The 19,868-nt window shown below is 46.0% G+C and overlaps 1 protein-coding gene and 1 pseudogene across 3 annotated transcripts in view; one reads left to right on the top strand and one right to left on the bottom strand.

Moving 5' to 3' along the window:
• Positions 1-19,868, bottom strand: part of BTBD9 (BTB domain containing 9) — a 411,577-nt gene that overhangs the window by 23,907 nt on the left and 367,802 nt on the right. The gene's annotated exons all lie outside the window — the stretch shown is intronic.
• LOC116870338 lies at positions 9,853-19,378 on the top strand (annotated as a pseudogene).

Below are 19,868 nucleotides of genomic sequence, written 5' to 3'. Positions count from 1 at the left end.
CTCCCTCAACTGAGCTAAATTGACATCAGCAGAGGAAATGGCCATGCCGATCTAGAAGAACGTTCCAGGAGAAGAAACCGAAGGCAGCTAGTGTGCTGGGTCTTAATGAGCAGGCAGAGGTCTCCCAGTTAAATGCCCAAATCCCAGTCTGAAACCCTGAAGGAAATCCATAAACCCAACCTCCTACACAAAGCTTCCAACCAGCTTTCTCAATGCCTACCATTTGAAGGTGAACAGCCAGTCAAGGGGCACCAAGGACCTGGACATAAAAAATAGAGACTAAAAGCAAATAGAAAAGAAAAATAATTCAGAGGGTGGAGTTATAATTCAGCAGAAAGAATAAAACCTCAGGAAAAAAAACCCTTATACTACTGTCAAAAAGATGAAAGAATTATTACACCCTTGAAATAAGAATAAAATGATATGAAAAAGGGATACTCAGAATAAGAAATTGCTCTTGTCAATTAAAACTATGAATTGAAATCAATAATTTAACACAACAGAAGCATAAGTTGAGGAAATTTTGTAGAACATCAAACAAGATGGCAAAGGTAGAAAATACAAGAAGAAGGATAAGAAAATGAGAGGCCTGAACTAAGACATCCACTACCCAATTAGTAGATGGAAAAAAGAGCAGAGAAGATATGAGCTATAAAACTGTCAAAGTAAAAAGACACTTTCTCAGATATGAAGGACATAAGTTCCTAAATTATAGAGGCCACTATGGTAAGTAAGAAAGCAAAACATATTATTGAGAAACTTTAGAAGATCTAAATGTTTCTGGATAGGGCAAAAGCAAGTCAACATAAAGACGAGGGAACCGAAACTGCTTGAGATTTTTCAAGAGCGACACTGGGAGTTAGGAGATAATAGAGCCCTCCTCTCTAAATGTTGAGGGAAAAGTTGGTCCCAGCCAGACGACTATTCCCAGCCCAGACGGTATTGGATAGAATAAAGAAACTTCAATTCAGACACAGATCTGAAGAAATTTACCTTCAGTGCATTCACTAGAAACTTCCAGAAAATATGCTCCACCAATAACAAAGGAATAAACTACTGCAAAGAAAGTTACGGGATCCAGAAAAGAGAGCATCTGACACGAAGAGATGTGAGGGGAATTTCCAGGAGGGTGGGCAGGGAGAGTGGAGGATGGGAGCCAAGTGAAGCCCAGGACAACCAGCCCTGCTCTGGAGAGAAGGCAAGGCTCCAAGGGGAAAAACAAAGGATTTACCGGAGGTCTTAGACCAGCCTGAGGGGATTTCTGTGGGTCTGACAAAAATAGGTGATATGTGTCTAGAAAATTAATGAATGACATATATGGAAAAGTAATTAATGTTTAACTCCAGGAAAAACAAATGATACTAAAAGGAATGGTGATCTTAGCGAACTACAGGCTTAGCTCTGAACAACAGTTACACAGTCATGCTAATGCTAATAATAAATGATAAAAACTGTGCTTGAACTGGAGGGTGGGGAGAGACGTACACTCACCCGAGGGGGAAGGGTCACCAAGCTAAATCCTTATCTTTCAAAGAAGGGAGTAGATAATTTCCCTAACAGGACTAAAAGACAACGTAATAAGCTTTCATTTAGAAATCTGAAGGCATTGACCAAAAGAAAGGTCTATAAGGCAGGAACGTTTGCCTTAGAACCTAAAAGTCTGATCATGTGTTATGTTAGACAGCGAGGAGACACGGACTAACACACACGGCTGGAGGAAGTGTAAACTGACTAGCCAACTACCAATATTTTAAGTGCACACACCCAGAGCCTAGAGCTAGCAATTCCTCTCATATTAGGGGAGCTCGTGACATGCTCACAGCAGGGACAAGCACCCTGTGAAGACCAAGAGAAGCCGGACAACCTAAGGGACTGGTTAAGTAAATTATGATCCACCTCGAGCCCTATGAGGAAGGACTATGCAGCTGGAGAGAGCTAGGGAGAGGGACAGAGGGAGGGAGAAGTTCTAGAGATCTCCAGGTACAGAGAAATCAGTGTTAAGAAAATGGGGAGAATCCACATACTCATTTCACGTATAAGCTAATCTCCGGAGGAAGAGATGGTGGGTGAGAGACATTTCCCTGTCCTTAGTTTTTAATTTTTAAACCATATTAAACGTATTTCCTCCCAACATTCTAACTTTTGCAAATACTACAAAATTGTTATAGAGAAGGAAGGGAAGCAGTTGCCTCTGGGGAGTGGGCCCTGGGGGAGGGAAGAAAGAAGTAGGGAGTCCTGCTTTTTGTTAATGACCCCTGTGGTTCTACTTGGCTTTTAAAACAATGTCCATGTATAACTTTGATGACAATTGAAAAATTCAGAAGGTGAAAAATAAAAGCAGAGCCGAGGAGGAGATAGGCCTCTGGTGACGAGGAATGGAAAGGCTATGTTGGGGGAGCAGATTTATTACAACTTTGGGGAGCAGGGCTGGGAGACAGGTGACAGGAGCCTTTGGAAAAGATTCTTGCAGAGGATGGGAACGTTAAAGGCCATCGCCTATCAACTGCACTCCTGTGGTGACAGCGGCACCCTCTCGCAGCTGTGTTGCGCGGAGAGGTGACAAGTACTGGAGGCCTGGAGTGAGCCTCCAGACTCGCCTGAAGATCCCTTTGACAATTCTTTATGAGCGTGACCCCACAACGGCCCACCCACTGTCCCTCCGAGAGCGCTGTTCTTTCTGCCTCGTAGCTGTGCCGGGCCAAGGATCCCACCGTCACCTGTTTCATCCTAACACTTAGCCCCAGGTGGGCTGTGTGGGCCAGGGCATTGCCCACTGGGCACTGGGTCAGGCGGGAATTCCAGAGTTGTAGTAGGCCCTAAATGGGGCCCTAAATGTCCTTCCCCAGCTGCTCCCAACCTGGCACACCCTGGGCCTACCTCCCTTGTCCCAGGGACAGAGTGTCCTCCTACACAGCAGAGAGGCAGGGTCGGCCCAGATCCTAAGTCCTTCCAAAGAGCTCCCTGGTCCCCAGATCTCTGACCCCAGGCTGAAGGAAAGGCCCAGTGAGGGGCAGGTCGAATCTGGCACACTGGGAGGAAGTTCTTTTGTCTTGCAGGACACTTAACTGGATTTTGTAGCTGTCTCGCTGCCCCAACTTACAGGAAAATCTGGGCTCGCTCCATTTATCCTGTCTCTCTCTCCATCCAACAACTATTTACGGACAGCCCTCTACATGCCAGGCTGAGGAAAAACACTGCCAAGTTAGTGGGGTGGGTCCTACTGAGGTGGCTAGAAAATAGACTGTGAGGAGCCCCTGGGAGTAGTGACCATTTAGTCACATGCTGCTCAGCCAAATGCTTCCTGAGATCAAAGGTCACACAGGGGAGGTTCAGAAGACATATTTTTGCTAGTTTACTGAGTAATTTTTAAAATTTGAGTTAGATCCCACTTAAAAATCAGGAGATTTCACATGAAAAGACAAACAGGTTTGTACAAATAGGTTTCTCTTAAAAACTTGAAGATCTGGGATCCTTGGGTCCTTTTCTATAAAGACAACACTGTCTACAGCTGAGGTGAATGAGACAGACCCAGGCCATCAAGCTTCTGGTGGTCTGCATCTCCCTGGAGCCTACCCTGGCCTGCTTTGCTCGCTCACACTACCCTCCTGACTCAAGGAGGCGGCCAGGTTTCTTTCCCAGGCTTAGGCAGTGCTAAATGGAACAAATGAACTCTTGCACAGGAATCATATCACCTCAAAATTCTTTGGGAACCTAGAATAGGTCACACAAATATAGAAAATATAAAATTATGGGATATTTCTATAAAATATATATTAATATATAAATAATATATAACATACATTAACATACATAAAAATATAGAAAATACAGAAAAAATAGAATAGGATACACAAATTATGTTTCTTTAACAAAAAACAACAAAGATCTCAGGTGCCTGGCTGGCTCAAATTGGTAGAGCTTGCAACTCCTAATCTTGGGGTTTGAGTTGGAGCCCCAGCTTGGGTACAGAGATTACTTAGAAATAAAATCTTAAAAAAAAAAAGTAATTTGCTTGCCCTCCCCTTGGCTACAGTTTGTAGAAGGTTATTCTGTGGAGCTTCTAAACATTTCCACTCCCAAGCCACGCCCCACAGGCCAATTCAACTCAGAATCTCTGCGGGATGGGTCTTGCAGGAGTCCCATTTAAACTCCACAAGGGATTTCAGTGTACAGCAGTGGGGAGCCCTTCCCCTGGCTTGCGGTGGTGGGGGGTCACCTGCTGGGACAGACCTAGTGTGTCATCTACAGTCCTAATTACATTTCAGGTCAATAGTCCCCTAGGTTCCTCCTGCCTCAGATTTCTGGACCTATGTGGGCATGTTCTGCTTTCCCGGCCGGTGCTGGTGAATGCACTTGCATTTGCTGCTTTAACATGAGCTGGTCTTGGTTCTACCTTCCTGCTCATAGCATAATTTTCCCCTTTAGAGGAGTTTCCTCTCAAAGGAAAGGTCAGGACCCTCCACCAGCTCCTCGTAAGAGCTGAGCTGAAAGCTTCCAACCCTTTGGCAGCCACAGGAAAGTTCGCTTCTGGGGACATTCTAGAGCGTTCAGATGAGTCTGTGCAGGAGCAGCGGGGAGAGGGGCAGCTTTAATACTCTGAATCCTCACTCAGCTCCCCATCCCCAAGTCCCCCACTCCCACTCTGATGCCATCCACCCCTTGCCACCCACTCTGGTGCCATCCACCCCCTGCCACCGAGCACTCCTTGATTCCCCTAAGGGGATGCAGTAATTGATGATTAGCATTCCAAAGCTTGGCTTCCATCCTGCTAGCCCGTCATATTTAATTACATTTTAACTATATTCGTCTTCGATAATAGCATGAACATAATTTAGATAATTATCTCTCTCTCTCTCATTCTCTGACTCTGTCTGTCTCACTTAGAGCTCCTTGCAACAAAAATCGCTTTCTCGGCTCAAACACATAAACAGACTCTGGGGCCAAGTGCTTTTCTCTCTTGCAGCAGCTGTGCTAGAAACCCAATGAATCTGAGTATCATGCAGGAAAAAAAAGAGGAAATTCATGTTTCTTCCTGCCTATGTATTTATGTTTGTACACAACTGGTGGTGGGTGTTGGGGTATGTGTGTGCGTGTGTGCATGCACACACACGTTTGCATCTGGGCAAGAGGTTTTGTGTGGTATAGCAACAGGGGAGGCCTGGTCAATCAAATTAGTGTCTATAGAGCACCCTCTTGGTCTGGCATTTCTTTCTTCCGAGGTTTAATGGTTTCCCTCGCAAATTTAAACTCGGTTGAAACAGTTCTAAATGTCTGGGAAGTCTTTTGAAGAGATGTGTTCTTTCTAATAGGGTTTCTGTCACACTTGGATCTTATAATTAACGACCTTTTACCCTTGCCCATTATCTGCCTCCTCCAAGAGCCCATCAGGTAGGAGAGGGAAACGTGGGCTCCTCCAAGGGAAAGTGTGTCTCAAGCCTACTGCGGCAGTGTTTGGGGTCCCTACACCCTACACCAGCTGGGTCACTTGCCATCCAAATCCCTGCCCCCAAAACTCTCCTCCCCTCCCCACTGGTAGCACAACATATTCTTCAGGACCTGTGTTAGTTTTTCTTGATGAACCATATATAGCTGAGCATTTTACGTAAGGAAGATTTTATGTCACAAAGTTCACACCACTAAGATTTCTGAACACAAGGGAATAAGAGATGGGTTCAAAAATAGCTACTATCCGAGATAATCCTGCTCAAAGTTGAGAGATCCAGAGCCTGCAAGAACTTCAACAAACTAATTCCCAAGAGAGCACGGGGATGGGAAGTCCTTACTCGCAAGCACTCCAGGTTCTGTCCATGTCCTTGGAACTCTCAAAGGCTCTGATAAATGTAAGATTTTGTATAAAAAATTCACCTTGTTTGATATCGAAGGATTAGCCATTTGCTGAAGGTCGGTTATTCATCTTCTTCGGATAAATTCAGTATTCATATGGTTCTAGGTCCACATCAGAGACAAAAATCCGTTTTTCCCCTTTGAAGAATAAATACCACCAAGCAGTCCCCGCACTGGTGAGGGACAGGCAGGAAGTGGCTGAACAGAGGAGTTCTTGTGTAGTTGACACAGAGGACTCTTGCAGCCACCTGTTCGGGAGACCAAAATTCCCAGCTCACTCTGGAAGTAAAGACGCAGACCAGACTTCAGGAACCCGGCAGAACAGTCTAGACCAACGCTTCGCTATCACGGTGCTGAGTCCACCCAGTGACCCTTCCGATGCGACTGGGCCCATTACTGGTCCACGTGCAGAAGGGCTCTCGGCAACATGCTGATTCTGGCAACTGAGTAGTGACTCTTGGCCCTCCAGAGAAACCAGAAACATCGACGTGGTGACTTGGAGAGGCTGCGGGGTCCTGTCCTGGGTGGTGTTACAGAGGAGGACAGGAGTGGTCCTCCCTCAGAGGTGAGGAGGGTGGACGGGCTCTCCCTCTGTGGCTTAGGCTCTGGGCCATTCACCTCTCTCCATTATGGGAGCTGGGGAGAATGATCTGCCTGGGGCTGAGGTTTCCTGTGCTGTAAAGGTCCTGTCCAGAACAGACTGCACTACTGTAGGCCAAGCCTGCGGTGGGCGTAAAGGGACACACTTCTCCCTCACAGCCCTGCACGGGCTCCAAATACCCTGACAGGCTCCATATTGCTCGGCAGGGATGTTCCTACTTGACTGCTTGGTGCCCAGCTCAGGTGCCGGGGGACTCTGCGGAAATGTGCCTGGAGCACAGCCACCCCCTGGTCTAGGCCTCCACTGGACGGCTGGAAGGGCGGGCAGCTCGGCCACGCGCTCTGCCGGCAGGCAGCTCTAGAGGCTGGTGGGGGCCGGGACACATTCAGGTTGCTCCTCCCTAGAGGATTCCCTGTCCCCGGCAAGTACAATGCGCCACAGAATTATTGATTTAGTGACGCGAGTGGCTCCTTTCAGCCTGTAAGGAGAGCAGGCCTGCTCTGAAAAGGCCGTTGCCTCTGAGGAGAACGCCGCTCCTCCTTGGCGCTGCGTGACTCTCCGATGCCTGTCGCCTCGTCTCTCCCCCTGGAGCACACTCCCTCTGAGACACGAGCTGGAAATGCGAGGACCGTGCCTGGGCAGGAGCCAATTTTCAAATGCTAAGAATTTGGCAATTTCATTTCCTAGTGTCTTAAATACTGAAAGGATTTAGAACACAATGAGGACAAAATGGCCCTGAAGTTCAGGTTTTAAAAAAAGGGCTTTTATGGAAATTCACACCAAATGCCCGTGCAGAATATAACCCCCTCCCCTACCTCAGAAACCCACCACAGTACACACACCTAAGCAAGCCCGTGGCCCTCCAGAACGGCTGCCAGACGTTCTCTGAATCAAATCTGACCAATTTCATAACTAAAAATTACACTAAGCTCCTGCGGGTATTCCAGATCTGATGACATGCCAAATTCGTTCAGCACCTAACACGGGGGAGATATTCAGTGAAAACTTAAAAATAGACTCTCCCTTTCCAGCCATTAAGGGCCTCATATTCGCAGCTGAACAGGTAAGAAATTGGGGGCACTGGGGAGAGCCTTAAGAATCTCCAGAGTACGAAAAAATGTTTCTCTGTGATGAAAACAACGGCTCTTCGCATGGAGCTGCCCAAGATTAGCCTCGAGCCACTGAACACACAGGAATCTCTGATAGGAGTTCTACAATAAAAAGGTGACAAGTGTCTCTGGCAGGCCCCATAAAGGTCCCTTCTCGAATTTGCATAAATTGCCGCATTCAACACAATTAAAGCTGATGTAAGGCAGCGTGGTGCACGTAACAATCTTTCTTCTGGGACATTTTCTGTTAATAAAAAAGTAGAACTTTCTCTGTCTTTTCAAAAGTCACCACCCCCCACCTGCAACTTGGGGTCAATGAATTTCTGGGTGCGTGCTCTGTTCCAGGCAGGCCCTTGGCTCTCCTGGTTCTAAGTCACTGTCTGATGGCATCCCTGGGCTCATGTCCACGTGCTGGCCGGCGAGAACTCCCCTGGGTGACCCCGCTCTGCTTGTCTTGGTGCCTGCAGCCTGGCCGCCAGTGGGCCGCTCCCTCTGAGCTCACAAAGCATGGTGGCTAACCCAACAGGACAGCAGACACCAGGGCATGTGTTAAGTACATAAATTAGGTTAGATAATTTAGATAATATATGACACAAAATTCAGATGCCACGATGGGTAGGGGGATTTAGCTGGGCAAACAGAGCGCTTGGAGGGCTGGCAGGCCAGGAGGTCTGGTCAGATCATTTTAATTCACCGCAGGAGCCAAGTCAGGATCAAAATGATTGGAGCAAAACGCATGGGAGGCATCTCGTTCCTTGTGATGAATCCAGATTCCCCTCAGGCCAGCAGCCTTGGAGACTCCCTCCCCGTGTTTTGTAAACCTAGGCTTCGCCTGTACACAGGTGTATGTGTGCATGTGTGCACCCGTACCCAAGATGTGAAGCAGTGCATTTCCTAACACCTGCTTTGAATTTTATTCATGCCCCAAGGCTAAGACATCAAACAATGACTTCTTTACTACTTCGTAGTAAACAAGAAGCCATGAGACATGCACAAAAATATGGCTTCCTTTCAGGTTGTGTTTCAATCTACCCCTAGTTACTTGCTGTGCTAGTCCCCTGCCCTGAGGGCTTTGCAGAGTTGAAGAAAGATGCCAAGAAGTCAGATTGCATTCAACAAGGTTAAAAGTTATCCTTGGCACGTGGAAATCTCCTACAGTAAAATACTGTAAGACTGTTGCTAAAGCTAAATCAGCTTATTTCTCTGTATTATTTCTTGGGGAGGAAGGCTGCTGGGTGAAGGGGATAGGTGAGAAAACTGACCAGTAACTCTTTCTGATTCCATTGTCAGCCTTTAAGATCAGATAGATCAGCTATTAATCTCAGAAAGCCAGCAGTGAATGTGTGCAATAAATTTGTCCTCATTTTATGAATAAGCTCTCGGTCATGAGGGCTTACTGTCTGGCAATTCACCTTTTCCATGATATTTTCTATCAGCTGTATTTTGGAGCAGCTGAGAAAGAATATTATTTGTGTTCCTGGAGATCGGAACATAAAACACCCTGGGCGTGATGGAGACGTACAGGCGGGCTTCATGTCTGCCCCCGGGCTCACTAAGCAAACAGTTTACCGATACTCGAGTGAACACCGCAAGGGGACAGGAATCACTCTTCCCGGTCCAGGAGAACACTCATCTCCTCAACAGCCGCTAATGAAGGCCTTGTTAGCACAAGATGACGTTGCACGTGCCCACTGGCTTTCTGTCAATGACTGTCAAATAGAGCTGTTGGTAATCACAGCTGGCAAGTTGTTTAGTCAATATTTTTGAAAAGTTCAACCAAGTGTATGAAAGCACAAAGTAGATTTTCCTAAAGTTGTGAGATGCTTTACGCATCTCCCTATGCCGTGATGGTTCTGCCCCCTTTGGGATCACACTGGTGTACTCTTGGGCAGTCCTGAAGAGCTGTGGGCTGGGAGGTGCAGAAATGGATGAAATTTCAGCTGTTCTGTCATTCAGCTGTTTTTTTCCATCAAGTCAGCGCAACTCTAGACCTGGGACTTGATACCGAGGAGACATTACGCTGGAGATGAACATGACAACAACAAAATCCTAACACCACGACCACTAGGAATGATTCCAGCCCTAGCCTAGAAAACACCCCAAAGGAGGAGGGCCCTCAACGTCAGTTTTAAAGCTCTGGGGAGGATATCAGTATTTCTGCCCTTCCCGCCTTATGAAGGATCGTGGCTCTATTCCATGACTAAAGATGGCAAGTGTCTTTTTGGAGCCATCTCTCCTGGATATGACAACACATCACGAAAGGGAACCACACAAAATTAAGAATGCAACTCCGACACCATGCGGTTTGAGGACTCAGAGCACATGACTGGACAATGGCTGGGCCTCAGGGGTATCCATCTTTATATTTACGATTTTCATTTTCTTCATTTTTTATAATCTTTCTGGGAATGATCATGACTTCCAGCTTTAAGTCAAAATGTCCTGTTAGCAAGTAGACGGGGGGACCAGTGCTCTGGTAGAACACTTCTGAGAGTTCTAGTCTCAGTCTTCTTTTTATGGCGACTGACTCCAGTTAGATGCCCTACAATGCATTCCACAGAAATGCAGCATTTGGGAAACAAAGGTTTTCTCTGAAGACCTTTGATGTTGACAATCCCAAGTTTGGGTCCCTGCATGTGCGGTAGCAGGCTCATGCCCCATCTTCCTCAACTTCTCCCTTCAGCACAGGGATGCTTAGCAGCTGGTGATAGCATCTGAAGAATTTGCTGCGGCAGTGAAATTCTCGCTGGCTCTCAGGACAGAACCAATATACAATAAAATAACCTGTATGACAGCTGTCACTAACAGCTTCACTCAGTGTAGAACACGACAACCACCTTCTGGAGGGAATGGACATGCCCTAGTGCAGGGCTTCCCACAGGGAGGAAGGAGGTACGGTCCATGAGTGATTCTGATGCACTGTTGCAGGGGGTCTCAGATTCAACAGCAGCCCCTGGAGGGTGTGTGGAACTAGACCGCCAGTCCCCACCCCTAGAGTTTCTGATTCAGTAGGTCTGGGAAGGGGTCTGAGAGTTTGTATTTCTTAATGGGTTCCCAGGTGATGCTGATGGACTGGCGCTCCCACTTTTGGAGCCACTGTTCTATTTTGCAATAAAGAGGACAAGGCTGTGTCACACCAAGTAGAAGGCAGCAAGCTGGAAAAAATCATAGGCAGTTCTAGAATAAGAGGACCAGGAAGACCTAAGAGGACAATTTTAGTGGTAGTGAGGATGGGGGTCTGATATGGAGGGGATGCTGCGGGCAGGAAGGTTTCAAATCCAGCTTTCCAAGCGCTCCACAGGTATCCTGGTCAGGTGAAGAGGTTTGCTGGCCAAGGATCATTGTTCAGGGACAGGAGCTGTGTCGGAGCAGGAAGTCCACCAGCCAGAAGTCACAATATCGAGGTTTAGGCCCAGGTTCTGCCACTCACTAGCTTTATGGCCTTGGGTAAATCACCGGATCTCTGGAGTCTTTGCTGTCACACCTAGAAGATGCCTATCTTGCAGGTAGTGCTGGGAGAGTACTCTGTAAACTGTCACTATAAAGGTCAGGAGTCCCTCTTCTGCCAGACTCCCTGTGCCCCTGAGGGATTTGCTGCTGGCCTCAGGACACACCTGACTCTCCCTTCCCTGGCACCCCTCCCAGAGCCCAGCTCCATCCTACCCCCAGCCAGGGGGGATGCAGGAAATTACTCAGCAGTAAGGTGAGCCCTGCTCTTGATCCTCTTCTCAAGTACTTGGGTCCTGGGAACTGGCTCTCACCTCATTCCCCATCATTCAACAAGCACGTCACACCCTGGTTCCACCAATTATTCTGTACTTAAGTCCAGCCTACCCCCAGGGTCAGCAAACTTCTACTCTAAATGGATAGACACTAAGTATTTTAGGCCACAGAGCTCCTGTCATATATTCTTCTTTATTATTTTTTTTAAACAACCCTTTAAAAAGGTAAAAACCGTTCTCAGTTTGCAGGCTATGGGCCAAATAAGGCCCTGACCCTAACCCTGCTGAATTCCCTTCATTCCCTAAAGTCCTAAGGTCCTTCTGTAACCCTTCCAGCCCAACAGTCTCCTTCTGAATCCCAACATCCAAGGCTGCGACACGCCCAAAGTGCTTCTAGGCTGTGCTATTTCTAGAACAAGTCCCTGGACCTGCCAGACTTCCCCTAGGGTTGCTTATCTTGACTTTTACCCTTTTCTATTGCAGAGATGTTCCCAAATTTTCTCTTCCACCCCAGGAGGAGGTTGAACCCATGACCAGGTTCTGACTTTCCTGATCTGGAATGTCTACCACCGACAGTCTGGGTTTTAACCTGTAGGCTGAGTGTGCGTGGGGCACAGACAGAAACTTATAAAGAACCACATGAAGCCATGACAGGGCCACCGCACAAAGGAAACACTGGTTGTCTTAATTTTCTTTAATCTCCAATCCCAATGATCAACAGATTGTGTATTTCTTGGGCACAGAGATTGAATGATTAGTTATATGATATTTAATTTCTATACATTAAATATGAAATTTAATTTCTAGTGATGCATGACATTTTATCTGATAGGGGAGAAACAATCCAAACTCCAAACAATATATGGAGTGTGTGACTTTCTAACCCTCTCTATCTAACCCTCTCTCCCGTACGGGTTTTGTGAGTGCCTGCCCAGAGTGTGCACCAGGCTCGTTAATACTAACAGCTCCTGATGACTGACCAGCTCTTTGTGGAGAGTTTAGTTTAGTTTAGTGCAAGCAATGAACACTCCAGTGCCGCTCAGTCTGTTCCTTTGGAAGGAGCATGAAGGACTTTATCACGTACTTCTTTAAACTAAATAATCTCTCCTTACTAAATTAGGCACCTAAGTCCAGCTTCTCAGTGTTCATCTTTCTGATTAATTCTCTGACTTGAAGAAATGGCTCCAGTTTTGTCCTTCCGTCTAGGAGAGTGTCCTGTGTCTCACACGCGGCCTGACTGTGGAACAACACAGCTGACAACGCAGACCAGGTGGTTGTGAAAAGGGTGTGTGTTCTGAAAATAGAGCTACACTATGACCCAGCGATTGCACTACTGGGTATATATCCTAAAGATACAAACATGGTGCTCCGAAGGAGCACGTGTACCCGAATGTTTATAGCAGCAATGTCCACAATAGTCAAACTATGGAAAGAACCTACATGTCCATCAACAGATGAATGGATAAAGAAGTTGTGGTATATATACACAATGGAATACTATGCAGCCATCAAAAGAAATGAAATCTTGCCATTTGCGACGATGTGGATGGAACTAGAGGGTATTATGCTTAGCGAAATAAGTCAATTGGAGAAAGACAACTATCCTATGATCTCCCTGATATGAGGAAGTGGAGATGCAATGTCGGGGGGTTGGGGGGTAGGAAAAGAAAAAATGAAAGAAGATGGGATTGGGAGGGAGACAAACCATAAAAGACTCAATCTCAAAAAACAGACTGAGGTTTGCTGGGGGGAGGGGGGACGGGAGAGGGTGGTGGGGATATGGACATTGGGGAGGGTATGTGCTATGATGAGTGTTGTGAAATGTGTAAACCTGGTGATTCACAGACCTGTACCCCTGGGGATAAAAATACGTTATATGTTTATTAAAAAATAAATAAATTAAAAAAAAAAGGGTGTGTATTCTTACAGTTAAACGAACTAAGCAGTCACTAGAAGATGAAAAAGCAGATAATGTCAGCCATTTTTGCCATATGAGCTACCAATGGACACTGGTTCCACCTCTCCACAGACACGGTGACCTAAAATATACACGCAAATAATTTCAAACACTGCAGAAGCCATTTGGCCACCCCTGTCACCTCACAGGGGTGACAATCAGATCCTCTTTGGAAATGTATCTTAATTATGGTAGATCGTTGGTATTTAATATGGTAGTAGATTGGTAGATTGGTGATTCCTGAGTTGACCTGGCTGTGGTGAAAACACTCAACGTGGAGTGAATGTGTTTAACATCGTGGTAAAGGAAAAGCAGTCCACTTCTTCAGCTGCAGGGTTTACCTGCCTGGGCTGCTGAAGGCAGAGGTGGGGGTGAGCGAGCATGAGCCCAGAGTGGGTCGTGAGTGGTGTGTGTGGTGAGGACAGTACCCTCGTGCGAGCACATGCCGTCAGGGCAGGCCCCACCAGCCTCGGCGCTGCGGTTCTGGGTTACTGACCTTTACCAGCCCCACTGAAGAGCAAGCTGTGTTCTCACGGCACCAAGCTGAGGAGAAAGATCCTTTGAATGGGAGTTTACTCTTGGCTTTCTTTGAATAAGCTTCTTTGGCAGTGAGAAAAGCTTCTTACCTCCCAAAGTAGCTTGTACTTGAAATATACTGCTTCTGAGAAAGGGGTGTAACCCTATCAGCGTTTTCACTGGGATTTGAAGCTATCCTTTCTGCACGGTTTGACAATATACACTTGTACTGGCCAACAAGGGATCTTTTACTCAACTCCCATAAAGTTTTACAGTGTATGATTCATTTCAGAAATGAGACCTGATAATGCAGATTTATCACAACGAGAAGCCTGCCTTTAAAATGTGATTTAATGATGCCTATACTTATTCACTGACATCTTTATAAAACTGTTAGCGTGGAAATATATTTGTCTTTTCGAAAATAAGTCTTCCTTTTACAAGTATCGTGCAATACGAGAGCCATACATTAAAAATGCAGCAGCAAGAGCAGCAGTGGTCTAATTCGCGAAGGCAACACAGCACTGAGCGCCGCCTTCTCTCGATTCTGACTACACTAGCAGACATGGAGAGCATCTCCTTCCTTCCAGCAACCTCCACTCATGCATGTGAGTCCCTAGCTCAGGGCTGCTACTGTAACTAGAGGGCAGAGAGAGGCTCTCCAAGGTCACCCAGATGCAATAATGCTGTAAATAAACAAGCTACTGATTATGATTTAATGCTGCTTTTCTTCCTACCTTAACTTGGTTTATGAGCAGATCTTGATGATTTAACCTTTCAGCCAATTAGAACAGAAGGGTTGATTGACAGCAAATGAATAAATAACATTTTAGTGCAGGAGATAGAATCATCCTCCCCTATTAATCAGTCCCTCTGCCCGTGTGCAGGTAACACGATATTTATCACGCCACGCTGTTACAGTCCCTTGGGGTGTCATTTCATGGCCTACCAGTAAAAACTTCACATTTACAGCAACTGCCCCTCTATTACTGTCGATAACATCTAATTGATATGTCAAACCTCCAAGGAGTGCAGTAAATTAAAACACTGCCTCCCCCAAAGAAAATAAACTGGCAAACAGGTAAATCAGCACCTGCCTTCTTATAATCACCCAGACGCTTCCTGTTCAAAATCCACCCCCCATGAACCCACTGCCACCCTCTTCACTTCGGGCTTAGACAGTCAACACCCCACTGCAGCATGGACACCCAGGCTAAGAGCCCACCACCAGATTTCTGCCCACTGAATGTCAGGGAACCCTGAGCACTACCCAGGACAAGCCACTGCATTCAAATCATTTTGCCAGTGGAAGCCCAGCTAGACTGTGGGCGCCACAAGCATTATGTGGTGTGCAGTTTGGAAGAGAGCAGTTACCAGCCCAATCATGATACTGCTGATTTCCCCTAAAGACCAGGCAAGGCTGTCGGAGATGTGATCTCATTTACCTACAGCATGGGGAGGAGCTGGAATAATTATTCATTGTTCAGAAGAAATGAAACCCAGAGAAGTAAGAGACTGGTCTAACCGCTTATCATGAATTGGACACATTTGACACCAAAATAGAAGATTTATCTTAGGGCACCTGGGTGGGTCAGTTGGTTAAGTGTCTGCCTTTGGCTCAAGTAATGATCCCAGGGTCCTGGGATCAAGTCCCTGCTGGGCTTGCTGCTCTGCAAGGAGTCTGCTTCTTCCTCTGCCCCTCCTCCCACTCGTTCTCTCAATCTCTCTCTTTCAAACAGATAAATCTAAAAAAAAAAGATTTATCCTAAAAAACCGGGCTTGTAGCCACTCAAATATAGCACTTAATTAATAAAAGTGCTTAAAAACACACTGATGAAGACAAAGGATTAACATGGCGTTGATAATTCAATCATTTTATTTACTTAACAAAAAAACCTTGATTTTAATAATGGACAAAATGAGATTCAGAATATGATCCCACGAAGGCACCATGAACTGTAAAGGTTCTAGCTGAGGAATATATAAAACTCATATCTGTCTCTCAAAAATAGGAACACCCACATATATCAAAAGTAAATTATCACTCAGAGAAAGACAATTATCATATGATCTCACTCATATGTAGAATTTAAGAAACAAAACAGAGGATTATAGGGGAAGAGAGGAAAAAATAAAATGAGATGAAATCAGAGAGCAAGACAAACCATAGGGACTCTTTTTTTTTTTTTTTTTAAGATTTTATTTGTTCATTTGAGAGAGAAAGCACAAGCAGGGGGAGAGGCAGAGGGAGAAGCAGACACCCCCCTGAGCCGGGAGCCTCATGCGGGGCTCAATCCCTGGACCTGGGGATCATGACTGGAACCAAAGACAGACATTCAATCATCTCAGGCACCCAGGCACCCCAGGGACTCTTTATCATAGGAAACAAACTGAGGGTTGTTGGAGGGGAGGGGGTAACAGGGTGATGAGCATTAAGGAGGGCACGTGATGTAATGAGCACTGGGTATTATATATGACTGATGAATCACTGACCTGTACCTCTGAAACCAATAATATATTACATGTTAATTAATTGAGTTTAAATTAAAATAACAGAAGTAAATTAGACATACATATAAAATATTGACTTATTACTAGATGTGTGACACACAGGTAAACAGGGGTGTGGCCACATGTGTTCTTCTTGGCTTCCCATTCTAGCTCTTCCCACTGCTTTCTTTATGGATTCTGTATCTTCAAAAAAAAATTTTTAAATAGATCTGATGTGAGGCAAACCAGCAGAAATGAAGTTATGATCCTGAGTGTGGGGGAAAATTTGTAGATTATCACAATAAATAATTTAAAAAGAATTCTATTAAAAAGAATTCTAACAGCTGATCCTACTGAACTATAGTGCCGAATAGCCAGCCTTCTAAATACAGGAAGCTGTCCCTGAACAGGAATTTGGAATTTAGATATTCAGTTAGCTTTCTTCCTACTCAGTTCCTCACCCACCTGCAGGTCTGCCCTGACCCTGTCCGCTGCTCCTGCCCAATGTGGTCATTTTAGCCAAACCTTTTATTTCCTTTGTTTTTGTTCTGTTCCTTTCCTTTCTTTTTTTAATGGGCTCTTCCCCCAACCACACCACCCCCAATCTTCCCCAAACGTTCCCAATTTCTCATCTTGCTTTGGAATCCCTGTCTTGATCTTACTTCTTCCTATGGTCTTTCGGAGTGGCTGGGAATTCTTCATAATTCTGAAGTATAGATAATTCAGTAGTAAGATTTATTTGAGTCTTATGGCCTGCACAACCTCTTTTTCTATGTTGTCATTCCTTTTCTTGGATTTATCTGTCTGCCTGGCTCAGTTGGCAAGCCCCTGGCCTTCTGAGCAATATTCCTAATGTTGGATATGGTCTTGAGCATACTTCTGGATAAGGGCCATCTCATAATGATGAGGAAGAAAAGGATTGTCAAAATCCAGTGTCACTGCTTAGGGGAAGACGAACCTTGGGGCAAAACCAATGTTGGATGAAAAATACTCAAAAACCTTGCACAAATGCTTCTAGAGATTACCAGCCAAAGTACACACAATGTACAAAGAGCAGAAATGGAGAGGCTCTGTCTACTGGAAGGGCTGAACATGGGTAAAGACGTGCCATGAAAGAAAGGTAAAAATATAAGAAAAAAAGCTTGGGTAAGAGCAAGATCTGCAGGAGAAAGAATGATCCATTATTGAGCCAAACACTGGTATGTAGCTAATCCAAATAAAGAGCTTTCTTCCCATTTCTAATTTTCATGATTTATATGTTTAATCAGAGTTATCCAAATATCACCCATTATAAACTCAGCTTAATGTGGGGCTTGTTTCAGAGTATGTATGTCAGGTAGCACTCACACTGCTTATAAGACTTGGCCATTCAGAATGGAAGTATAATTTCAAGGTAATAATGAAGTGTAATGCAGCAATTCCATAATCTAATTTGGGTAAACCCATAAATGTGACTCAGAAAGGCATGTGCACCTGAAGGTAAGTAACTTCAGATGGAATTCTTGCTGGTAGATGGTGAATGCATGTCTCAAGGAGCTCCCTGTGAGATGGGGACACAGAGTTACCATGGACAGGAAGATATGAAAGAGTATGCTTTCCCCGTGGGTGCTCCCCAGGGCAACCTCTGCATCTGTCTCTGCAAGCTTCATCAAAAGTCCACTTACCCACCTCCGTGCCTCTGGAGCCTCAAAGCCATCCAACCCTTCATTGCCCACAACACCGTAGACAAACAAAAGAATAAATGGGTTAAGGAAGTTGCCTCCTCTTGCCCAATGATGTGCCCTAGAGGCTTGGAGATCCACTTGAATCAAGCCACTAGCAGTCAAATTCAGAGGTCATGGGAAGAGGCAGGATGCTCTAGGGTACATGAGGAAGCTAGTCCGGCAAAACTGGTGAAGGTCAAGGACCTCCCTAGATGGTGAGATCTAGGAGAACAGAGACATTCTCTGGCTCTGAAGTTGCTAATGTCCTTCTGGGAAACCCCTCCTTTAGTAACTCAAAAATATTCATATGTGCCAGGCATTATATGGGTATTGGGAATGTAGATATGAACAATGAAAGCAGATAGGGTCCCTACTTTCCTGGAACTTAAAATCTATTGCCATGATAGAAATTAGTAAGCAAATTACAAATAACATAAAATCATAAATCGTGACAGGTGTTTTCAAGGAGAAGAACAAAGTACTATGGGAGAGACTAACAGAGGAGGCCAACTCCATTTTGGCTGGAAATGGTCATTTAACCAGCTTACGTCAATGGTCATTTGCGTAGCCAGGCAAAGAGCAGAGATTAAGGACTACCTATGAAAATGCAAAGAAGTGTCAGAAGTAACCCTGGACTTCAAGGAAGTTATGACCTAACCGAAGAGATCTAGCGATGTCTTCCTTTTGCATAGAGTTTTATCACTTAGAGATTACTTCCATGTACACTGAATCATTTGAGGCAGGTATGACACACACATCCAAAGAGACTAATGATACTTGTTCTCAATGAGTGAGCACAGTCCCTTTGCTAGGATGGAACATAAGGCTCCAGGCCAGAGGCAGACTGGCTTCTTAGTCCCCAGGCATCCCAAATCCCAGAGCACACCAGCTTGCCTTGCCCAGAGGTACTAACTTATCCCTGTCCCTGCCTGTTCTCTAACCTGCCGTAACCTTCTCCACCCACAGGAATGTTAATTAGTCTCATTCAGGTTCCTAGAAATAGGTCACCTCAGATTTTAGAGAGGGATGGGAGTGTGAAACCCTCTCTTTTGGAAAACCAGTAAGACATGGAACCCTACCAAGGCAACTGGATTGCATAACTCAAAGTGTAGTGATTTAGGGAAGCCCCTGTCTCCTAGGTGAACGAGGCTATCGCAGTGGGGGAAGGTGAGTGTTTGTCCTCCTACAGACACCGGGGACAGAAAGTCAAAATGGAAGCTACCCTCCAAGAAGATGACAGGCACCCTAGAGACCCAACACCTGCCCCTCCTGCAACCACGAGAAGTTTTGTGAGGAGAAAATAGACCGTGTCTGCAACACCAGAGTCATCTTCTGTACCATGTGCCTAGAGAAGTCCCACACTGGTCCTGTACCCGTGTGAACCGGTGGATGTGTACAGTGATTGGACAGATGCCCATGAGGGAGTCAATCAGTGACAAGGCAGAGGACTGACCCCCCTGGGCAGTCCCACCAGCTATGGAGCCCACTGGCCCCCTTCCAGCCCTCTGTACGGAGTGGGTATGGGTGTGGTTGGGGTGTGTGTGGCCACGCAGGTGTGCTTGGGGGCATGGCATGGACTTGAGGTGGGGCTGCCGGGACCCCAGGGGCCCACACCGCTTCACTTGGCTCTGAAAGCCTTTGACCTGCTGGCCCCTTCACCCTGATGTCCTGTCATCCCGAGCAAGAGCTCTCCGGGACTCTCCAGGCTCCTCCTCATGGGACTCACCAGCACTCTGCCCACTAGAACTGGACTTCCTGCTCCCTCCTTTCCTGCCTTCCAAGGCGTGTGGCCTGAGATAAGAGCCACAGTCCCATAGGCCCCTTCGCTGGGCCCTAGCAGAAGAGCCCCTTTGTATATTAAGTCATGCTTTTGTAGAGGAGGAAGGGGCTGGGTGGGGGGCAGCTGTCAGGCATGAGCCCTTAAAT

This window comes from Lontra canadensis, unplaced genomic scaffold (assembly GCF_010015895.1).
Source record: "Lontra canadensis isolate GAN:19392208 unplaced genomic scaffold, GSC_riverotter_1.0 scaffold23, whole genome shotgun sequence".
In the NCBI taxonomy this organism is placed as follows: domain Eukaryota; kingdom Metazoa; phylum Chordata; class Mammalia; order Carnivora; family Mustelidae; genus Lontra; species Lontra canadensis.
This window is presented reverse-complemented; position numbering and strand designations above follow the sequence as displayed.